The sequence below is a fragment of the Centruroides sculpturatus genome, unplaced genomic scaffold (genome assembly GCF_000671375.1).
Source record: "Centruroides sculpturatus isolate CEXI.00-Female unplaced genomic scaffold, Cexi_2.0 scaffold52, whole genome shotgun sequence".
In the NCBI taxonomy this organism is placed as follows: domain Eukaryota; kingdom Metazoa; phylum Arthropoda; class Arachnida; order Scorpiones; family Buthidae; genus Centruroides; species Centruroides sculpturatus.
In genome coordinates, this window is record NW_019385745.1 from 804,387 (window position 1) to 828,929 (window position 24,543).

Below are 24,543 nucleotides of genomic sequence, written 5' to 3' on the forward strand. Positions count from 1 at the left end.
TGCCATGGCTCACCACATGCATTGAATGGAATGGTGATTATGTGCAAAAATAGTCAACAAGTGTATCAACAATATCCTGTAATTTTTTTTCAAATACACTTTTTCTAATAAAATATAAAAATCTAGTACACTTACTTTCTGAACATGCCTCGTAGCATTATGTTGATATAATTATATAATTTTGCTTCAAACAATTTAAACAAAAGAATGTACAGCATATTCCATTTAATTGGGCCGCATCAGGAAATAGATCATTCAGCCAAATTTATGCAAATATTATCCTGATAAGATGAAAAATATCTAATGAACAGATGTAATAATGTATAAAATAAAGAGAGACAGGCTTGCCAAGGGAGTGGAAGCAAATCTTATAAACCTTTGCTGGATAGAGTTTAAAAAATTGTTTGGATGCCAGTTGACAGTCTGTGTTTGAAATACATTGTAATAATTTCCTGTTGTACATTGGTCTTTTGAGTAATACTACTCAAACTACTACTTTCAACTTATCCCCCCTTGTAAGCACCACATTATTTTGTTCCAACCATTGGCATGATTTACTTAGCTTTGAAAATGTCTCCAGTCTGGCTTGCCCTTTCTTATCTGTTTCTCCAGGAAAGTCATTTTCCAACAAAATTATCCCTGAAGTGTATCATCCATGCCATTAGTGATTAATTCGATATCCAGTTTGAATGTTTTACAATGAAACGATGGGCTTGGAGTGTACAAAGAACTGAACTTTAAAGACTCTATAATGCAAGGTGGCAGTGTGATTCCATCCCATGATGTAATTCAGGGTTCTCTGTTCCTGTTTGGATCATTGAAAGTGTTTCAAATTTTTGCATTCACCAAGACTCATAAACCAGGAAACCAAATTCATTTGGTAATTGAAAAGTGCAACTCTCCAATATTTTTAATTGAAAAATTGTTAATCTTCTTCCAAGCCAAGGTTTATCATCCTTTTTTTTTAATCAATGTACTTTGACATTTTTTCTAAAACAGATAAAGGACTGTCTTCATTCCCTTCAAGCATGAAATATTGTCTCAATTCAGCAATATGTTTCTACCAACCTGCTCAGTCACTTACTTAAGCACATCATCATCATACATTTCTTTGGTCTTCTGAAGTCTCTGATTATTATTTTTTTTTTTTTAATTTTGTTTAACAATCATTGTCTATCAGTAAAAAAATATTCAAAACTTTTAATGTGCTGCAGTTCCAGAAGCATTTCATTTTATATGTAGCTGTTACCTGGAATTTCCACATCTGAATTCATAGAATGCCATTTAGGAATTTTGCATAAAGGAGTAAGTATAAAAAGCAGTTTTGAATTGTTTTTTTATGCTTGCTTCTTGCCAACTATCAGCAATTAATTTTATTGCTTTTAACATTGAAATCCTTGCACTAATTTCTGTAGCTTCAGACAATTTGTTAGATTTGTCTCAATAGCTTCAACAATATGATTAATCAAGTTTTCATGATAATGGATCTTGAAATTTTTGATAATTTCTGCACCCATAGCTTGTATCAAACGTGATTATAGTGATAAAAATTCCAGTTCAGTATTTTTTAAATCAAGTAAATTAGGGTTTGTTGTGCATTTTTCCAAAATTAGCAAAGTTTTCTGGATATAGTATTAAAATACCTTACAGAATAAAAAAACTCCAGTAAATAATCACAGACAGCAGGACTAATGTTTTCAATTCTTTCCACAGATCTTTTTCAGGTCAAAGGTTTTGAATTGGAATGATTTTTGAATATTGTTGCATTTTTGAATACACTCTATTTTTTGAATGCATTTATAACTTTAAATTTGGTGTCAGGTATCAATATCACAAAAATAACATCACAATGTGCATGAAATGTCCATAAATAAATTTCTATTATGGCTTCTAAAATAATGTCTCTCATGCTTAGGATAACTGTTTCTTATCATTGAAATTAATTTGCTTCTCCTTCTTTTAGCTTCATAAAGTTTTAGTCCCTCAAGAGCCCTGATATTGTCCAATTGTCTAGTTTGTCTAATGATGGAGGCATTCTGTAGATCAGCTGGGATGTCATTGTCCAGGATTATATTAATAAATTTTTGTCATTTAATTTAATTTAAGTGTATTTAAACATGAATTCTTGAATGCTATTTTTATTATGTGAATGTCAATTAATGTGTTTATATTAATTAATTTGATTTAAAATCAACTGACACATACTGAAAAATGGAAATAGTAACTTTCCCATATGCTCATTAAAATGAAATTTAAATAGCAATGTCATCAATGATTCATAATATGTTGAGACAATCTCAGCACTAGGGTTTCTCATTTCCCGGTCTTTTGCTTGTCCCGGGATTCCGGGATAAAAGTGAACTGTTTCCCGGGATCCCGGGAAATCCCGGGATAGAATTAATTATTTTTAAGGTATACAAAATATCTTGAAATCAAATGATATAATTATTTTCCATTTTTTAAAGTAATTTTAAAGTTCTGTAACCTCCAAAATCATATTAATAATGCTGTGTAAGGTCTATAGGCCTATAATAAAAATTACCTTTAAATAACGTAGAAATTTTCACAAATAGAAAAAAATTAATTAAAGTTTGCTGGAAACTGCATACAACAACAACAAAAAAAAAAATGTTTTGAATTGAGTTAAAAATTAAAAAAATGAACTTCTAATTTAGAAGGTAATTTTCGTTTTTTAAATAAAATATAATACAAAATATTGCAAACTTTTATAAGATTTTAAAAAGCAAAGATGGTCAATACTCCGATAACTCACTCTAATTCTTATTTTAGTAATGAAAAGTCTTGCCACCGAGAATGCCCTTTCCGATTCAATTGATGTGATTGGAATAGTGTTTAATGCATTTAAGAGAAGACAGATATTATGTGTTTTTTCACCTGTAGCCTGGAAGATTTCGAGTTCGTTTTCGAGATTGTAGTACTTCTTTCGCTCTCTAGTATTCTTGATTTGTCTACCTTGGCTGCTTTAATAGCGGCATCAAGCTTAGAGCTCGATAATTCGGCAATTCATTTGGCTTTAATAATCAGGTTTATGAAGAAAAACTTCATACTTGCAGACTTTGTACTCGTTTGTATCCTTGCCCAATTTGCACAATCTGGCGTCAGGCATTTATTGAAGCTACTGGGCATGGTTAAAACTCAAGACAGCGTAAGCACAATTATTCCAGATATTACAGGTTCCGACAAGTAAAGAATTTTTATAGTCCTGCCACAAATAAGCTATATATTGATTATTGACCATTTGTGACATGCTATAACGAGCAAAAATTAAAAAAAACTAATAGGTAGGTTTAAAATTAATAAATACAAATGTATTCTGACAGTGAATGAGTTAATTATGTTTTCTATTTGCAAAATTCCTTAACCTTAACACAAAATAAGAAAAAAAGTGAATTTTTAAGAAATTTGCGGGATTTCCCGGGATAAGAAAAATTTCCCGGGATATTTCCCGGGTTAAAAAAACAACCGGGATCCCGTGATCCCGGTTGAGAAACCCTACTCAGCACCACTAACTTCTGAATAGGCAGTCCTGTCATTGATTGTTTGGGCCATCAACTTTTTTAACAAGGAAGTATAGAAAGTTGACCATCAGTGACCGGCTCTGCTGAGTAGCTTGTTCGGCAACCAATTTATCATACAGTAACCAAAGCAAAAAAGTGTTCAAAATTTTGTTCAAAAAGCAAGGTATTCAAAACCCAAGGCTTGACTGTGTATGTCACCGAAAGATTTTAAACTTTAAATGTATATGGGAAATCAAACACATTTTAAAAAAAATGCAACAATGTTCGAAAAGCAATGTTTGAGAAGATAATCAAAAGCATTCCAATTCTAAAAAGCAATTCCAATTCCATAGACCTGACAAAGATCCAGAGGGAAGGATTAAAAACATTAGTCTGTAATAAAATAAAATAACTTACTGGAATATAAATACTTAAAATAATCAAAACACCTTAGTAATTCCAGCAACGAGGTATTTAATAAAATAAAAATGTTTTCGACTATATTTAATAGTCTTCTTCAGTTAAGCCTTTTTAAAATGAAAACGAACGTAAAATAGAACGCAAGCAATACAACGGTTTAAAAATTAAAATTAATTACGTAAAACGTAAATAAAACGTTAAAAAACGTAAAAAAAATTAAAAATAAAACATTAAGAAATTAATCGTGGTAAAGAATTAAAAAAAAAAATTAATCGTCGTGGTAAAAAGATTTCCATGCACAGGATAGACTATCTGCATCTCTATGGTTGATGCATCCTTTGTTAATATGCAACTTATAAATTTCAAGTTTTTCAATATGTTTAAGGACTTGTTTGTTGGTGGCTGTCCTAATTATGGATGCTTTGTCCCAATGTACATTAATATCTTGATGTTTAGCAAAGGCTGCAAGGACGGTGCTGTCCACATTTTTAGTAATAGAATACTTATGTTCTTTAATCCTCTGTTTTAAAAGTCTCATGGTGGCACCAACGTAAACGAGATCTGAATTAAAATGGCAGTCACTTAAAGGAATAGAATAAACTCCTGTACTGTTGTTACGGTTTCCTTTCTTCTTATCATTTCGTAAAATTCTATAAATCGTCGGATTACACGATAAATAACTCTTAAATTATTCTTGTGAGATACTTTTTTAATCATTGATTGTAAGAAAGGCATATAGTTGAGAACTACTCTTAGTCCTTGGTTCTTAGTTGTAGGTTGTTTGTTTGTTTGATTACAAAATTTATCAATAAGAGCATTAATTTCACTTATACAATATCCCTGTTGCACAGCTATTGTACTAAGGTGTCTTGATTATTTTAATTAGTCTGTATATGAATAAGCAAGTACTGGAGTTTTATTTTAGAAGGTACTTTGAAGAATTATTAATTATGTCACTCCAGTTTGAGAGAATTGTGAGTAGAATGAGATAAAATGAGCATATTAAAAATCACACAGCATTGAGAACATGAAATTATTATCTCTATATGAAATGCAGTGAGGGCATTTAAAGAATTCTTTAATATTGTCAATTAAATATCAAACTCAGCTTCTTTTAAACACTAAGTAAAACCTTTAACACCTTATATTGCTGAGAATACTTTATTTAAACACAAATGTTTTCACCCTAATGGAATAGGCCATCTTCAGGTGAACTGGTATTCGAACGTCTTTCAAAATTGTATTAAATGGAACATTTGATCATTATAAATTCAAATTTAAAACGAAAAATAGATAAATTAACAAATAAATAACAAAATAAATATACTAATTACATTGAAGCCATAATAATATAAATAATACTAATAAAATAAAATAAGTACATAAAAAGGCATCACTAAAACAACCACTTCACACCTAAGCGATAATTCCAGCAAATGAACAATAAAAATTTTTAAAAATTAAAAAAAAAAATTTTTTTTATTGTTCATTTGCTGGAATTATCGCTTAGGTGTGAAGTGGTTGTTTTAGTATATATTTCCAGTTTCTGTGTAAGTTTTTAAAAGGCATCACAATATAAGGGCAAATAGGGACTAAAAATTTGTATATTTTAATTTTTGTTTTATGTAGAACTTCCATGCAGAAGCTAATCCATCCTCATCCCTTGCATTAATACAGCCATCTCTTAATTTACTTTTATAGATTTCAATCTTTTCTTGTTGCAAATCTAATGATGGGGACCACATGGTTTTCAGAATAGTTGCTTCACTCCATTTAACCATAGAAGCTTCCGCTTGTGCCATACTTGACAAAACTGTGTTGCAGTGTCCTTTGTTAATGTCATTGTTGTGTTCCTTAAGTCTAATAGCTAAATTCCTTCTTGTGACTCCAAGAAGGCCTGAAGATGGCCTATTCCATTAGGTTGAAAACATTTGTGTTTAAATAAAGTATTCTCAACGATATAAGGTGTTAAATGTTCTATTTAGTGTTCAATATTGTCTTTTAAGTCTTTGAACTCAATGCTTGTATTTCTAAATAAACTATATTCACTATCATTTAAGTCATTTTCATTAACTACATTTGGAAAGTATTTTGTTAAAGGAATAATGCTTGGTATTTTTGCTGATAAAACATTGTAGGATATTGAAGCAAGAGCACCTGTATGTTGGGGCATGTGTCCCTCCTTTTCATGTCAGTTATTCTTTGGGATTAGGAATTAGATCTTTTCCTAATCCCTAATCCCAAACAACAGAATATTCATCATTTCCAGCCTATTCTGCAAATATAGAAGAAACTAATGAAAAATATTTGTCCATTGCCCCATGCAACTATATATTTTTATATAATTACTTATTCGTCATATGTTGACCAAAACCATATTTCTTGTTTTCAAGGCCTAACTTTGCCACGAGTGTAATCAGCCTCATCTTGTGGGACACTGAACTGAAGTTGAATCATAGAGTTTGAAGCTTCTTACATAATTTATGATGCTCTTTTTTTATAGTCCATGTTTTTTTTTCTTGTTGATTTTATTTGAAATTCTTAAGTTAAATATAATTAATAAAATTTTAGAGGATCTCTTCTAATCTTAGTTTATAAGTAAATCAATAGATGGCGTATAGGTCAGGTATTAATTATATTAATATTTATATACCTAATTCATTTTAATTTTTTTATGTAATATAGAAATATTTTATATAAATATATTTTCTTATATTTTATTAATTCCAATAATAAACAACATATACTTACATTTGTTTTCAAGTTATAAAAACAATTTAATTATTCTGCTGATTTTAAAAAATAGTTTATTTTTACACATATTTTGATTGGCAAGATTGCCAATAAGAAATAAATTTTTAATGCTAAAATTTAGCTATATATTTAGACTGTAAAGAATAAAGAACAAAATGTCTTTTATGTACAGGTAACCCCCGTATAACACGGTAGTTACGTTCCAAAAAATTGCCGTGTTATGCGAAACAAAGAACTAATACGAAAAGGAGGGTTAGGTTCCAAAAATTAAAAAACATGCTACTATATTTTCATAATTAAGATAAATATCTTCATTAAAAATTTTTTAAGTGATACATATTAATATGAATTAAACAATGTTTTCTTCGTCATCACTAAAAACACTATTAATTAACCGAGAGCGTTTTCTTTTTGGCAAGTTATCCTTATCCTCTGAGCATTTTTCTGCATTATCTTCAGATCCATGCTTTACCTTTTGCAAAATGTATGTAATTTTAGATTGCTTGCTTCTAGTTAAAAGGTCTTTATAAATTTCCTTATATGGTGCTAAGCACTTATGAAGAATAAAGCAAGTATGGAATAAGGGAAAAACATTCGGCAACATCAGAAGCAGAAGCGTCGCGATCTGGCAACATTGAAACAAGTTTCGAGAAGGACCACGTGTATCGACAGAAGGCGAGAAGAGAAAATTTACATACTTAAGTACTAATAGTTCACGAAAATAATAATTTTCGTGAACTATTATTACTTAAGTATGTAAAAATTTATTACATTTCCTGTTGTACGAGGGTTTTACCCAATTCTCGAACCGTGTCAGAGTGAATCCGTGCTATAAAAGTACAGTGTTATACGGGGGGATGGTACCAATTCTCGAACCGTGTTAGAGTGAATCCGTGCTATAGAAGTGCCATGTTATACGGGGGTTACCTGTATAAATTAGTAATAACATCTTACATTTGTTATTAATGAATTCAGGAATAAACAGGAATATTAATTAAAAAATTGCTGGGAAAAATAAGTATTGAATTATATTTGAAATTAAATTTGAAAGTTTAATTTATATGAAATAATTTGTCCTGGTAATGGGCATAGCTACCGTGGAACAGTTTGCTCCACGGCGCATGAATCACGATGAGGGCACCAAATTAGAAAGGTGAAATAAAAACTTGTAAAAACATTTGTAAAAAATATTATAATAAAATTTCAAATTTTCAAACAAAACAAAAGAAAAGTAATTAATTCATAGAAATTTGCTGAGCTTTGTAGATTTATTAGTCACACACACCTGACTTTTAGACAAAACGAACCTCTTATCTCTAGAGCCAGCTAAGTATTTTATTGCCTTGTTTACTCCTTTCCTAACTAATTGCATGGGTGGTCTGCCTCAGGTAATGTAGGTCAAAGTTCATGAACATATGTTAGAGTTTGTGTTTGTAACCCCTTATAACAATTTTCGCATATGTGTGTCCTTTGGTACTGTTTTGCTCATCTGTCTTCATTTAACAAGAAATGTTGAAAAACACGAAGAATTGAACCAATGTGGAATTTCTTGCGAAGTTTACTATCGATGGAAAAGTGGTTCAACCATAGATGTTGTTAGTCAGCAAGAAATTAACAATGCAGTAAATTATTTGCACAAAGTGTTGCAATGTATAATAGATGAAATTATAATGCTTGCTATAAATAATTTACTTTTCTGAGATCATAGGATTACAGATCTTCAAGATGTAGGAAACTTCGCAAGGAAACTATCTAGAAATAATTAAATTACTTCTCGTTATGATGATGTTTTAACAAATCTATTAAATAACCTCTCGCACAACTCCTGGGAAGATAAATCAACACAAAAAAAACCTTTTTAATATCCCAGTATGAACAAATTTAAACAAAACGAATGTTTTCGACCATAAATTTGGTCTTCATCAGGCTAATGGCCAGTATAAATTCGAACACAGTGTTTATAAATTATTTTTAAATTCCAAAATATTTAAATCTTGGAAAATGTTTTTTACCATACATGTTAATAAAGTGATAAAAATATCTTTATATCCACACACATAAATAATAAGATCCAAATACTGGTGTAGAAACGTTATCTACTAGCTAGTGTTATTCCCGTTACATTTTACATAGCACCACCTCCATGCATATGGAATACTAGCGCCATCCTTTGCATTAATGCAGTTCCAGACAGGCTTGCTTTGTATATTTCTAATGCTTCCAGGTTGCAAAGGTGTTGAACTTGATCAGACATTTTTACTAATTTGGCCTTATGGAGGTCTGCTTGTATTTCAGGATCAGTAGCCTGTGAGGTATGAGTGTGGTCAGCCTTTAGCAAGTTGGCATATTTGCTCGATAAATTACGTATCATGCTTTTACTGTACCCGTGTTTTACTTCTATGTTCTCAATGCACCTTAATTCAGCCACAGTATCATCCCATCTACTATGGTGGGTGTAAGCCCTTCTAGTTAGGGCTCGGAACGCAGAGATCTTATAAGAAAAAGGGTCCACAGAGTTCGACCGAATAAATATTGGTACGTAGCTAGGTTTGTAATATATGCTGATTTGCACTCCACATGCGTCAAGGACTCTTTTTCTTACAAGATCTCTGTGTTCCGAGCCCTAACTAGAAGGGCTTATACCCACCATAGTAGATGGGATGATACTGTGGCTGAATTAAGGCACATTGAAAACATAGTAGTAAAGCATGGGTACAGTAGAAGCATGATACATAATTTATCGAACAAATACGCCAACTTGCTAAAGACTGACCACACTCATATCTCACAGGCTACTGATCCTGAAATACAAGCCGACCTCCATAAGGCCAAATTTTATCATAAAAAATTTTTTGAATGACAAAATAAAAATATGTTATTGATTGAAAATTTGTTTTAGTGTGTCACATTTGTTCAGTATAGTACTGAGAAATTCCCCCCCCAGAATACTGAATTGTTGTTTGAATATCGAATTGTTTGAGATGGGAATAGTTTGAGTACTGAGATACCACCATACTTCATTTTTCATTTTTACAAATGATTACTGATCTACAGTTAAAAAGTTTAACAACATTTACCTAAAAATGTTTAAATAAATGGAGATTAATCTATAAAAACAAAATATAGTGACGGTTTTAAAGGCTAAAATCTGAAAGCAATGATGATGACACCTGGTTGATAGGAAAGCTAGGACAAGGAAGAAACAAATTCTATTAGTTTTCATTAAAGTAAACCTAATGAAAGACACAAAACAAATTGAAAATTTCAATATTCCAAAATCCATGGGAAAATTTGACTAAGCATGCATGCTTACTTGAATAAAAAAAAAATTGAAAAATGGAGTTTACACTTAAAAATTGTAAAATTTTATATGGAGGTTTCCCAAAATCTCAAACAGTGTTAGAGCAAAACCATGTTGTACAGGAAATTTCCCCAATTTTCGAACCATGTTATAGAAATTCCATGTTGTATGAGGGATACCTAGTGAGACAGAGAAATCACTCAGTGATTTCTCCATCCCACTATACAGTATTTGGCATGAATATCAAACCATTGATTATTGAGGGATACCTATAATTCATCAGTGAAGATGGAAAAATTTAAGTTGAAGTTGTAAAGGAATGTCTGAGTAAGCAGACAACTTCAGACATTTGGAAAGCAAGAGAAAAACTACAACAGACTTTTTTCTAAAATAATTCTTAAAAATATTTCAAAACAAAAAAAATGAATAAAAATCAAGTGTAATACAAGTGTAATAAAAATCTGACTCATATACTTCACAATCAAAATTTGGTCCACAATACTGATATACAGTAATGGGCAAATTGATATTACTATGCACAGTAGAATTCTCATATATTTGCAGTAAAAGATCTGTTGACACTATGTAAAAATACATTGATTTGAATCTGAAGAACACATCCATAAACTGCAAAATATTTTCTCCATGTCTATTATTGGGATCCTGGTTCTAACTTGATTTTCCTGTATAGTAATGGACTTTTTGAGACATGTCCATAATAACAAGTAATCATGATAAAATAGACTTTCATTATAATGGAACAATTTCTTTCATTCTGTAGTGTTTGTTATATTGAGCTTTTACTGCATTCGAATATAGTTTTATATGGGTTTCTCTAAAAATAATTGAAAAATTCAACAATTTTTGATTGGGAAGAAAAATTTCATAAATTATCTAAATCATAAATTATGATGTAAAACTCGTGATTTTCATATTTGATAGGAAATTCAGAAATTACACAGATTACTGTATATCTGCGCAGATAAGACGAGGTATAAATTTTCGTCAAAGTTTTATAGTTTTAGCACATATCTGTCCTATAAGATGACCCCCAAACTATTAATGGCCTAATAATTTAGTTTAGATCAGCGATCATCATCTGAATAATAACACTGTATAGCATATACGGAAATATGTCCTATTTGTAATTTTTTGAAAGAACTTCAAATTTTATTTTCTTGCATCTGGCAGCACTGCCTTGTGATTGTTATAAACATTCACACTGATTCAGGCATTCAGGCAATGACCTTGACTATTCACAAAAACATTGTATGAGCTATTCTATTTTGTGGACTTACCCTACTCTCTACTAATAAATAATTACAGTTTTTCCATTTTTTTATAATGATTTTAATTTGACAAGACTATGTCTTGTTTATAAAATCATACGGCTGGTTTATGTTACCAGCTTAAAGGTTTAAAGGAGTGAGTATATGTCAAAAGTTGATATTTGGCACAGAGTATTAGATGTCCAAATCATTTTCGCATAAAAAAATCTAGGCTTGTAGGTAGTCAGGGAACTGAGAACAGAGTCAAAATAAAATACAAAATGGCGACCCTCTTCTACAAACAGGCAAAACAGTCACCTCACCCCACCGAAGTCAGGTGGGGGAGAGTACCACCCATAGTCATTCTAAGAAGTGAACTCTGACCTTCGGACTGAACACATAGTTTCTTCTATGTTAAATAAAATTTGTAATCTAATTTTGTAAATTTGGGAGCACTTCAAATATAACATTAAAACAGCGTGTCATTACAAGTAGGTTTTTTAACATTATCTAGTATAGTAAAATCGTGGGACTGATTAAAATTTGACGTTATATTAGGGTTGTCATTACATTCAATGACGTTATAATCGGGTTAAACTGTATATTGTTTGTGCAAAATAAAAAAATAATTTCAGACAATACAATAGCCACGATTATTTTTTTCAAAAATGGGAAATTTTCGTTACACATCGACAAAAATTCAATCTGGGCCAACATGCAACAGAGAGAAATTTCAAAATTGGAAAGGTTAATTTCATCAAAAATGCATTGTGGACGACCTCGTGATCATGGCCAGCGAAGTTTGAATGATTGCGCCCAAAAACAGTAATACCAAAGAAGATTGGAGAATGAGACCCGCCTTGAGCATCAGTGATTCCGCTTAGTAGTGAGTCGCCAAGACATAGTCTTGTCCCAAATATTGTTTTGCCATTTTACTTGTATAAATTTCAATCTAATTTTTTTTTTCTGTATCTGTCCTATAAGATGACCCCAGATTTTGGGGGTCTTTTTTTATGATTCAACTATCATCTTATCTGCACAGATATACAGTAAACTGTAATAATTTCATAAACTATAGCTATATATTCTTGATAAGTATGCAACATATTTTGATGCATAGATATATAGAAACCAAAATAACCACAATGTATATACAAACAAAGTTATATAGTAGTTCCAGCTTTAAAAATTCTTTAAGTTGTAGTGAAAGCATTATAACTTTTGTTTGTCACTGCTGTCAACTGTTGTAACTGCTGGAAACATACAAAAGGTCAGCTTGTTGTCACTCAACAAACAGTGATAACATTTAATAGCAAGACTAAATTAACGTAAAAACTACTTTTGCCTAAATTCTTCACTTTCAGCCATCAAATGTAGAATGCTTTTTAGTTTCAATGAACAAAAGAATTCTTTCATTCATTGTTATAGTAATCATGGATATTATCATTATTTAATGTTATCAGTATTAGCAAGCTCCAAAACACAAGTTAAAATATTTATAGAACTTTATATAAATCATATTGTCTTGAGGATTATTTGCATATTTAAACAATAACTACCATACAGTTTAGGCCAATTTAAATCCTAAATTCTTCTCTAAAATTCCAGCCAGAGACAGTTATAAAACTTTGCTTATTATAATCAAAGTTCATTACAGTGTACAGTAGAATTTCATTTTAACAGATTGTGGAACAATGGATTTCTCAGAATAACAATTTTTTTTTTCTCAGGTCTCACCAAATCAATGTAATTTTACCTCCTTTTAGCAGATCCATAACTTGGAATAACAGATTTTTTTTATAGCCCCATCTATTGCAAACTTTGCACTTTTTTTTTTAACATTTTGTTCCTATTTGGATGTTTCCAGAAATTTGTAGAGATTGGTGATGCACTTGTTACATCTGGGATATCTTATGTACAATTGAAGAAATATACAAAGAGAATCATCAGGCTGATACGATTAAGAAGGAACCACCTGGTGAACATTTTGATGCTGGTCAAGTGTAGTGTTGAAATTTAGTGAGGTCATGTTCCAAGTCATGAAGACCCTCCTGATGAGTTTCAGCATAAACAAATAGGTTGTACTGCACATGAGATTGCTAATATTAAGTGGTTGATGTATTCAATAGGCAGAAAATCTGCATCAAAACAAACCAAAATGGATGAGTTTTTAACAAATTAATGTCAAGCAAAATGCTAATGAGCATATGTAATTTACTTCTTTTTGTGCTTATAGTACAGTATATGCAGTTTACATCAGCTTTGTCATACACATGTATGGCATAATGTACAATAGTGTTACCACCTGTCCGGTTTTCACCCGGACAGTCCGGGATTTGACTCGCTATCTGGGATAACTATTAATTTTGTCCAGGAATTTCGTAGAAATTGGGAAGTTACGATGAAAGAAAGATGATCTTTTAACTTCAAGAGCAGGGTAGGTAAATCATTCACAGAAGTGGTTTCATTGTCAGTAAGAACATCAGATGGTAGTGTAATTGGTTTGTGTAGATGATCTCTGTTGTAGTTGTATTGTAGTTAGGGATAATGTAGGATCTTAACTTTAAAAGAATAGTTGAAAGTTTAGTAACCCAATTATCAGTCAGTTGCACTCTCAGTGAGGATTTGAATTGAGGATGCCACTATCTAATTCTTTTATTTGCAGTTGGATGGTTTGCTATTGTCTTAATGTGATTAATTTCCATGATTTTAGTACAATTAGCAAAAAGTTAAACTGGCAACCTCTGTCAATGGTTATGATGTGTGGTATGCTGAAGTGTGTGATCGATGTAGAAAGGATTGCATTGGCTAGTCTCTGCTGATACATTTTCCACTGGTATGGCTTCTGGCCAATATAGTGACTAGATGAGTAAAGCCTTGACAAGGTGGTAGAGGACCAACTATATCCACAAGTCAATTGCTGTTTTTTCCACATCAATGTTGTGGAAGAAACAGCAATTGACTTGTCTAGAGGCTCCCACTGCACTGCTACCATGTCTTCCTACTTTGGCTCTCTGACAAGGAATGTGGGTTTTAGTCCACATTCTGATAGCTTTCTTTACTGACGGCAAAATTTGTTTTTTTTTTCATAAAATATGTCACTGTTATACACAAATTAAGAATTAAAAAAATGTTTATTTTGATCAATCTTTACAGAATTATATGAAATTAAGTCACCAGCACCTACCCAAGGACATAAAAGATGAAAAATCATTATTTAATCAAAACATAGTCAGCTGACTAACCAAAGTGGATAATTTTTCATATGCCAATGAAGTGTATAATAGCTGCCAATTTTTTTTGAACTCATGACAAGAGACCTTATATTTGTTACACTTTGATAGAAAATTTTTCAGTGTATAAAGAGAAGATACTTGCTCTTTTTGATTTGGTATCTGACTTTGGCAGAAACTTCAGGAAATTGTTATTTTCTGTTTCTATCTATATTTGTACTTTATTGTAAATATTTCCTGCACTATGTCCATTTTGGTTTAAAAACAATGGAAAAATTGCTCTTGCTTTTTGGTGTATTGACATAACTACACCATGTAAAAACCTTAGAAGATTGAAAAGTATCACTGCATTTTAACATTTTTGGTTGTTTTTATCAGTCTTCTTCAGGATAAAAATACAGATTGAATGACAGTGTTCATTCACAACGAATGGAATATAAACATATTTCTGAAGCACAAAAGAAAATAAGAAATAGGTTAAAGTGTGATAACTTCTCTGTACATTTTTGTATTTTCACCCAAGCTTCATTTGCAGTCCAAATCTATGAGCACTTTCCACATCACCATGTTATAGTTGTAGAACAGGGGAAGTACCAAAATAATCCCGACCTTAATGTGGGGTAAGAGTTGTCTGAGGACCTCACAATACAACACACCTCAGGGCCAATAGATAGATAAACAATTTATAACAATTTATATACATGTACAGTACATATAGCAATCGATAATATTAGCAATTCAATAATTACCGATCATGCCACGATTAATAATACCAGATTAGTACAATTGAATCACTAATTACAAATCTGATAGTTAAAAATTTACAGTTTAATTACAAGGAGAGTCCATGTCATCGATCTGCTTGCATACTATTCTTTGTAATGACGATATAGTCCATATTCAATAACAAAGGGGTTGATAATCACATGTCGGAAAAATGTTACTAATCACAAAAATAATGTAGCAAGGGATTCTAACCTGTAAATTTTTCTCTTCTATAATTGGAGATATTTCTCATATCGTTCACACGTCAATGCAGTTGGATTTTTCTTTCCTTCTCTTTTGATCTCTCCCAAATCATATATTGTTTGTATATGGCGACCCTTACCTTCCTTCCTTCCACTTGTCCTTGGTCTTGTAACGGTTCTTCCACACACGCAAGTTATGGAAAACAAAGATCCTCTCTCATTGTGGGGTCACCCTTTTATATCCCCCCTTTGTTCAGAACTCCCACCTCTTATCACGTGGTCTCTTGAATAGCCAACCAACAGTCCACCAACCACTCCCACTCAAAAGTATAATGACACGTATAATGAAAAATAAGTAAAACAAAAAATATAATTTATGAGAAAAAAAGTGCTTAACACTATATAGTCTTTGTCTGATGAATATTGATTTATAAATGTGTAATGCCTCCATATATTTGTTGTGTTGTATATTCTGCACTTTCTGGATTATTCTGGCTTGGTCTCAGTTGACTACAATGGAATTAGAGTTGGTAGAATTCTTATAGACTTTTTTCATTTATATATTATTTAAGTCTGGCATTCTCTCAGTTGAATTGTTTGTTCTAGAATATTAATACAGTAATGCTTGATATATGAGCATACCGACATACAAGTTTTTTGAGATACAAGCGAGTTTCAGTTGGCCCATGACTTGTGGTTTAATGTAACATCCTTTCTTTGTAGTTCTGAAAATGTCCTAACAGTACAGACACTGCACAAACAAAAGTAGAGAATCAGTTGATAGTTCTTTCCCTGAACTTGGTATGGGAACCAATACAAAATGATTACGTTTGTTGCAGAAGAATAGAAGAATTGTTAAATGCCAAGAACTGAGAATTGACATGACTGATCATTGAGACAAAAGAAAAATTAAGTTTATTCACTCCTCTTGGTAATACCGAAACTAAACAAACCATATAAAAACAGCTTCTAAGGCATGAATAGCAATGTTCCAACTATCTCCACCCCTCATGTAGTCAAACTGACTAATAGCTAGATTTAAGAAAATACTATGCTCCAATTTGTTTCTACTTGTTGCTAGAAAGGTCAGTCATCCAGTACATTCGTAATCCATGGAGCACCATCGTTCCTTGCTAGCTACAGCTCAACCTCTCTGAGACCTGCTTCCTTGAAACTTTTATCCTACCTGGGGTGATATCGCATTGTACCATACCTCTTACTCATTTACATTCTTGTGAGTTCTCAGTTACATTTTTTGGTTATTTTCTCATGGAATCTTTTTCTTACAGAGCACTAACAAAATATATAATTTAGGGTTGTTACATTAATACAGTTTATTTCTTTATGATTTGTTTTTTTCTCTTTTATTTTATTGTTTGTAAACTACATTTCTTGTTTATTCACACGTTTTTGCTTGTAAGATACAAATACAAAAATAGGGGTGAGTTTTAGGGGCCTGGAACAGATTGGAGATATTCCCATTAATTTCAATGGGAAAAATAGAATTGAGATAAGAGTCTTTTGAGTTAACCAGCTCTGTCTTGGAACGAATTAAACTTGTATTTCAAGGCATTATTGGATGTATTGGACCATCTTTTGTACAGTCTGAACCTAGTGTCTTTTGAATTTCATCTTTTCCTGAAATTAAAGACATTTTTGAGCAGTAAACACATGCAGACTGATCATGTGCCCAAAACTATTGACTGGTTCAAAGTACAGGCAGCAGAGTTCTTCAATGAATCAAGCTCATCTTCCAATGTCAAAAATGCTTGGATGTCAATAGGGATTATGTTGAAAAATAGTTTGACTTATTTTCATTGTAAAAACAAGGATTTTGAGTTAAAATAAATTGTTATTGTCGTATGACAAAATAATTCTTAATTTAAAAATGCCTGTACACCAAAGATACAGCTTTGTGTCCTCCATCTCTATGCTCTTAAAACCTGAATTTGCTGCACAAAACATTGATATGGAATGCAACGGATCTGTGGAATCATTGCATATGTGAAATTATGCTTTTTAGGACAGCTTGATTCAGGAACATTGCTTTGATGAACAAAGCTCTTCAGATAGCTTCATATTGTTCAGGCAGGTGATGGGAGATCAAATGCACCGTGACTTTAAAAGTTTATTGTGCCCCATAAGAGATTTTTTAGAAGTCTAATCTCTTTTAAAAAAGACAGTAGACCTCTGAAGGAAAAGTTCAGATATCACTAGGATTTTAAAAAAGGAGAATCCAAATGAACAAGTCTGCCTGATCCCAAATCTGCACACTCACAAATGAGATGCAGAGGAAATTACCTCAGTAAATCTGAAAAAGTGGGCAAAAGCTGAATAGCAAAGTTTCAGTCAGCACAGATGTTTACAAAAGTGACCAAAACCAGTCACAATACTGACCAAAAGGCAAATATGATTCCTGTTAAAAAAAAATAAGAAATCTAGTTTGCCCAGAGAGCAGGCATGATCAGAAATGTCTTGCTGTGCATTAAACCAAGAGTTGATCTCTAATGCTTTTAATGATTGGAGGTAGTCCATTCTTTGACAACTCTGAAAAAAGTATTATAGGAAATATCAAAAGCTGTTCAGGCCCCACAAAGGTTGTAAAGTTCCCTGTTTGGCCAATAAGTCAGTACTTCAAGAGACTAACTTCTATTAAAACTGGAACCAGTTAAAAATAAACCATACATTTTCCAGTACTGCATATTTTTATTAAAACAAACATTTTTGATCCCTTTTAGAAACCTACCTCAGGTTTTAATCAGATAACATTTATTTTCTCATTTCAAACATTTAGACTGTGAGAACTTATATTGCCAGTGATATCATCATATCCTGGCACCCATAAGAAAAAGACACTATTATGGTTAGCTTATTGAGGTGCAAACAGCACTCCCAAGCAAGTGTTGAAGTAGCCTGACAGGAATCAAGTGCCTTTAAAGCCAGACTACAAGTATAAGAAACATAAATAACACACAAACATATGTACACAGAAATGTAAAGTTCATTTTTTGTGACGAAGGTCCCAACTTTTCTGAAATTCTCGTTCTTTTGCAATAAAGTCGTGAAGTTTCATTTGTCGCTTTTTTTCTTTCCTTAAACAAATGTCAGTAGCAGAAGATCGCATCCAAAATGCATCGTTTTGCTTTTGCACTCCTTTCAAAATCTGAATCATACGCCACAATTTGATCAATGATTTCGGTTATTGTTACCAAATTTTTACTAAGGAAATCTGTAGAGAAATTTTTGGGTTCTTTGTTTTCAGAATCTCTATTTCCCAGTTCCACATCAATTCCATGTTCTGCCCGTTCTTGTAGGTCGTCGTTGGTAAGGCTCTCATCAGAAACTTGCTGTAACTCCTCAATATCCTGCTCTTCTACGTCTCCTAGTTCTGTATCATTAGGTTAAGTTTGGTCAACCTAATGATACAGCGATAGGCTCTTCTTGTTGAGAATTCTTGGATACCTTCAGCCATAACTTCTTCCACACTTTGTTCATGCATTTATCAGTTAATTCTTGCCAAGCGAAGTCAATACAGTAAACCCCCCTATAATTACAATTCCTATAAAACTGCGAAAAAATTGCGACGGTATCCGTAAAAACCCGTAAAAAACTCCTATAATTACGTAAAACGTCATCGGACTGCCGAACTACTTTCCCGCCGTCCGTAGCGCCACGCTACAGAGAGATTACTATCGTCTGTACAGTATTATATATAAATTATATATAAATTAGGTACTGTACATATAATTATATATTAACTTATTGTAACTTTATTATAATTAAATGTATAATTTCTGCCGTCTAGCGTGGCGCCACGCTACGGAGATTTTATGCTAACTATCGTCTGTACAGTATGTAAATTAGATACCGTAAGTCTAATACAGTACTGTAATTTTATACATTTCTTGTGAAAGAAACATTTCTTATTCAACGGCCATAAAAATTATTTATATTAATGATGTCTCTAAAGGTCAAGTTATTTTTCTGTGAAAAATTTGTTATCAGATATCGCGGCCACCATTTGGTGTGCTGCTCCGTGACGAAAACAAGCTTAAGCAATGGCGACGTTGAACAGTGCACACTCGGTAAGTAATCCTACAATTTTTTGTTTATAGCGTAGTTTATACGGATTATTTCCAAAAAATATATACGTATTTTGGAAATGTTGAGTCGGATTAGTCTAGAATCGATTAATTTTATGGAAGAAAACCTTTCAATCAGCCGTAGTCCGTAAACTTCACACATGTCGGGCTGTGATTGGAACGACTCGTAAGAAATCGGATTCCTAAAAAATGGAACGTATCTATGATCTTATAGGGGGTCGACTGTATATCATATGGCATCCATGATGTTATATTTTTTTCAAAATTGCACCAAACAAACATTAATTTAAAGAAAGTATGCCTTTTTGCCACCTTTTTGCTGATTGATTTGTGTTCACAAATAATCATATCATATACAAATCAATGAAATGCCGTAATAATTTAAATCAGCATAAATTTTGAGCTTTTTTAGACTTCGAGTAGACCGCATTATATCGAATCAGCATTAAGTGAAGTAGCATTAAGCGGGGTCTTACTGTATAACTTTCTTTCAAATTCCCTTTTTAGGCTTATCACATTCCTAAATTTCAATGAGAGACTATTTAAAACTAAATGCTGATAATTTGCTGCAATTAGCATTATCACAGTATCAGTTTTTTATTTAAGCTAAAACCCTATCCAACACTTTGCTTGTCTAAGTGACTATGCACTCATCAAGCAACAAGCAGTAGTATGGTGGTGTGAATAGGAGTGCATTTATTACTATAGGAATCTTTTTAACATCTTGTCATTTTCCATCTTAGTCTGAACCAACCTTAATGTAGGCTCCTCTCCCTCCCAACACCATTTCCCTCCAAACAAGTCTTTAGATTTGTTTGGGGGGGAAAAATCACCCAACCATGATCAAAACAATTGTTTTAACCACGAGTCATAGTTTTTTTCATTGACACATTTCAGGCCCTAGTACAGCCAAGTACTTTGTGACATTGTAGTTCTGCCACTGTAAACAAAGATGAGAATAAAAATTTTAAATGTTTCTATCAAATGAAACTGATCAAGCAGCTTTTAATTCCATAATTATTTTTCACTTAAGTCTTATTTAATGTATTTATAAAAGTAAAAAGATTTTTTTGTTTGTCATTTGAATTACTTTATTAGAATTAGTTCTATATTTTCATAAAATTAATTTATTTTAATTTAGTTTTTATGCTTTTATTTTAAATAGTTTTGATAGTGATTTTAAAATTGATATATTTAATATCATTTTATTTTCTAATTGATTTTAGTCAATCTGATGTTCAAAAGTAAACTGTTCCTGTAAACATTATCAATGTTATAATTGTGTTTAATTTTGATGTTCACAAAATATACTCCTCCCTATTTTAAATACAGGTATTGAATTTATGTTACTATTTATATATTTTTAATTTTTTCTAATTTAATTATATACAGATACTTGTTTTTTGTTAAAATAAGGGGCATTCATTTAAAAACAAAAGACTTGATCTTATAGGTAAGAAATAAATGCATAATCATCAAAATTGCACAAGTATTTATCTCACTATGATATCAAACAAACAGTCAATGACCTTCTCATAGAAGAGCTTTGGCTGTGTTGCAAACTAGTCTTGAAATTCTTTAACTTTGTTATCTGATTGGAACTTTTACCTCAAAGTACTTTCTTTAAGGGTCCAAAGGTAATAAAATCACTTGGTGATGTGGCTGGGCTATAGGCAGGATATTCTAGAATTTTCCACCTGAACTTTAGTAATGTTTGTTTGACAATGTTGTATTGTTGTATAACAAAATGATTGGTGACCATTTCTGACTACATCGGTGCCTCGTATAACGTACGCCTTGAATAACGGATTTTCTGTTTGGCCGTTACGTGACTCGAGCAACGGACTGGCTGCGAACAACGGACTTTTCGTTCAGCAGTTACGTGAGGCGAACAACGGTCTTTTTGCAAACAAGTGCGAATGATGTTTCCACACTTTTGCCGTTGCCAATGACAATCTGCTATTTTTATAATATATTAGTATTATTAGAATATATTATTAGTATATCTGAAGTACAGAGTTCCCGTTGGGATTCGGATTGCTCCCTTGTTTATTACGTACATCACCTCAGTGCAGGGTATTTACATTTATTCAAGTGTTGTGCAAATCATGGCTTCTAAAAAAACAGAAAGGTGATTTCAATTGAAACAAAGAAGAAATCATCAGAAGGAGTGAACGTTGACAAAAACTTCCTTGTCAAATGGGGAGAGGTTCAGGAGTTTACCAACACTCATTATCCAAACAGAGCTGAGGCCAACAGGATCAATGATCTCTACAATGACACCCTTGCCCGTCATTTCCGACAGGTGTTGAAGAAGAGAGAGAAACAGACCACCTTGGACATGTTTTTCAAGAAGCCAGCTGCCAAAAAACAAAGGATGGAACAAGAGGAGTTGACCCTGCAAGCTCCGGTAGCCTCTCCTGAATCTGACTCCGATTAAAAAACAATAAAAAGAGACCTGCTGCAATGTGTAAAAAGTCTGTATCTGTATGAATGTGTGAAGTAAGTGTTCCTCCACCTCCTCCTCACAACGTCTGACTACCCGGCATAATTGGTGACTGCTCCATTTTCATTTTTTTCATGGTACAGTATGGTTATTTTATGCTGCAGAACGAATTAGATGTTTTAACGTGTATTTCTATGGCAAAATGTGTTTCGTATAATGGACTTTTCACTTAATGGACTTACACCTGGAACGGATTAAGTACGTTATATGAGACACCACTGTACTTTCAATTCACAACTTTTTCATTTTCTGCATAGTTGTGCAGTATTGCTAGGTGTTAATTATGACTTCTGAAGGAAATAAGCACACCAAATAACTACCAGATTACATCAGGCTACTTTTCTGCAATTATTTTAAATTAATTTCTAAATAATTTGATACTAGAAATTAATTTTAAATAATTGTGGAAAAATAACCTAATGTAATCCAGTAGTTGTTTGGATTATTACTAAGGATGCACCGATTAATCAGTAAATAATCGGTAATCGGCCATATCGACCATTTTCCCGATAATCAGTTTTAATAATCGGCCAATTTTGCATTTTAATATTTTTGTTAGCATGTCACGTATAAGGCTAGTAATAAAAAATAATAAATTTCTGTTATATATTTCTTATTTATTACATGACAATCTAAATATTAAAAAAAAATTTTTAACTTAAATTATTTCTTTTATCAATATATATCATAAGGTATAATATAACCTATTCAAAACTATCTGTTTTATTTAAAGTTTAAATAGATAAAACAAATAAAAATTTAATATTCAAACTTTAAAACCTTAAACTGTAATACAAAAACATGAGAATTTCACTATTTTCAGGGCTCTTAAATGTTACATCCAACTTTGAAAATTCTTTCACTTTCAATGGAAGATGCTGGGAGACTTAGATATTTCATAGTTATTTTGCTCAAATTAGGAAAAAATTCTTTTGAACTTCTCCACCACAAAAATGGATCACTATGTCTTTGTATAAGAGGTAAATGTAAATATTTTTCTAATTCTTGATCGAAACGTTAGTTCGTTTGTTTCGTTTTTTCTTCCTTTTTAAAAGCATGCTTTTATTCATTCTTTCGTTCACCAGAAGTTAATTCATCAAATAAATTAGAAAATCTCAGAGATTATCCTCCATCTTGATCGTCTCCAGAAAGTAGAAGCTTCGGAATTTAATTCTTGAGATTTTGAATTATCATCATCATCTAAGCTATTGATTGTACATCTTTTTATTTCCTCTACCATTTTTTTTATAATTTAATTTTGAATCTTTGATCTAATAAGGATGACAACCATAAAGACTTGTTTTCTATATATGCTGAAAATCTTTTTATATTGAATTTTCTAGTCCTTCTATTGTGGTATTAATGCCACTAAAGAAACTACTTCTCTTTACTTTTGATAATAAGAATAATTTCAGAGTCTCTATTGTGTGAATTATTGAAGATGAGGTGGTTTCTCGGTTGCTCGTTTCCACAGTAATTTCTTCGAATGGTTTTGAAAGTAGAACAATTTTTTCAACGAAAGACCACTGATATGTGCTCAACGTGGGAATTTTATTATCTATAGTATATATGCACAAGGGCTTTTTGCTGTTCCAAGTTTCTTTGCAACATGTAGTAAATAGAATTCTAGCGAGTAGGAACATCTTGAATTTATTCATGTTTCTGCAAACCTAACTTATCTCGCAAATCTTCCAATTTGCTTACAGCTACAGCAAAATGATTAAAATGTGTGACAATATTTCTATTAACTGTGATTATAGAAATACTGTGATTATATTATCTTGTTGAGAAAATAAGCATTTGTTTAGTGTCAGCTGCAGTGTATGTGTAAAGCACAATAATACCTCTAAGTTGCAATTCCTGATTCCAGCTATCATATTTGCTCCGGAATCTCTCAGTACTAAGAATATCTTATGACTTTTGTCAACTTATACCGTTCAAGAACTATGTTTATCTGTTCACTGACTCATGTAGCTGTGTGGGAGCCTTCAAAGGGAACAATTCGCAAAACAGCTCTTGCTGAAAATCATCCTTCAACCAGTGAGGATGTTACATTTAAAAAAGGAAAATTATTTGTAGTTGCTGTCCAAATATCAGCAGTTAAAGAAATACTGTATATTTTGAATCATCAATAGCTTTCTGAATTTTTGACTGAACTTTTTGAAATATTGGAAAGGCATCATTCAGGCGTCACTGCATGAGAAATTCAAACTGAGCCCTTGCCTTGCACAACTTAAGTGCTAGTCTCCTATAGATATTGGCTGGCGTGGCCATCATAAAACATATAACAAATACATACTGGAATTAGAATAAGTTGAAAAATAAACTACACCGATATAAATCCAGCAAAATTTAATAAAATAAAAATGTTTTCAATTGTTTTTCAACAATCATTCTCAGTTACTAAAAATAGAATATTAAATATAGAACATAAAATGCATTAAAAATAAATATGTATGAAATGTAAGTAGA

General features: G+C 31.9%; 1 long non-coding RNA gene across 4 annotated transcripts in view; it reads left to right on the forward strand.

Moving 5' to 3' along the window:
- Nucleotides 1–24,543, forward strand: part of LOC111641711 — an 85,893-nt gene that overhangs the window by 9,942 nt on the left and 51,408 nt on the right. For all 4 annotated transcript variants that reach the window (XR_002759454.1, XR_002759455.1, XR_002759453.1 and 1 more), the window contains one exon: nucleotides 20,792–20,897. This is a non-coding gene — a long non-coding RNA (uncharacterized LOC111641711). The remainder of the gene's footprint in view (nucleotides 1–20,791; nucleotides 20,898–24,543) is intronic.